Source organism: Penaeus monodon, chromosome 29 (genome assembly GCF_015228065.2).
Source record: "Penaeus monodon isolate SGIC_2016 chromosome 29, NSTDA_Pmon_1, whole genome shotgun sequence".
NCBI classification, from domain to species: Eukaryota; Metazoa; Arthropoda; class Malacostraca; order Decapoda; family Penaeidae; genus Penaeus; species Penaeus monodon.
The window spans coordinates 20,534,673-20,535,075 of record NC_051414.1 but is presented as its reverse complement, the minus strand read 5'-3'; the positions used below and the strand labels follow the sequence as shown (position 1 = coordinate 20,535,075).

At 37.5% G+C, this 403-nt stretch overlaps 1 protein-coding gene across 1 annotated transcript in view; it reads left to right on the top strand.

Annotated features, from left to right (window-relative positions):
• Window positions 1-403, top strand: part of LOC119591767 (cadherin-related tumor suppressor-like) — a gene marked incomplete at its 3' end in the record, with an annotated part of 104,813 nt that overhangs the window by 12,416 nt on the left and 91,994 nt on the right.

Sequence of the window (403 nt, the reverse complement as noted above, 5' to 3'; positions counted from 1 at the left end):
GCTATCTCTATCTCCGTGCATGCTTTTTTTATATACTTAACTGCCCCCATCCCGATTGCTTGATTAACATAATTTTTTGTTTTTATTTCTTCTTTATTTTCATCCGAGCGGTGTGCCGAATAAGGGAATCGAAGACCAACAGAAATTAATCGTATTTTGCTCGACTCGATAAAGAAATTAATCTGGTGTAGCCTTTATATGAAGGTTAGTGTTTTAATTAGGTCCTGGTTTGCTAAGCGAGTATTTTGTCTCAATAAACTACAAGCTCACCGCCGTGTTTCTTTGGATATTTTACCACTGGGTCCAAAAGATACTTGGGTTTTGACTTCGAGCGGCACCACAACAGTAATTCGGAATGAAACTTACCTTTTCAAATTACGATGTAAGGCGACTTTCATAAAGA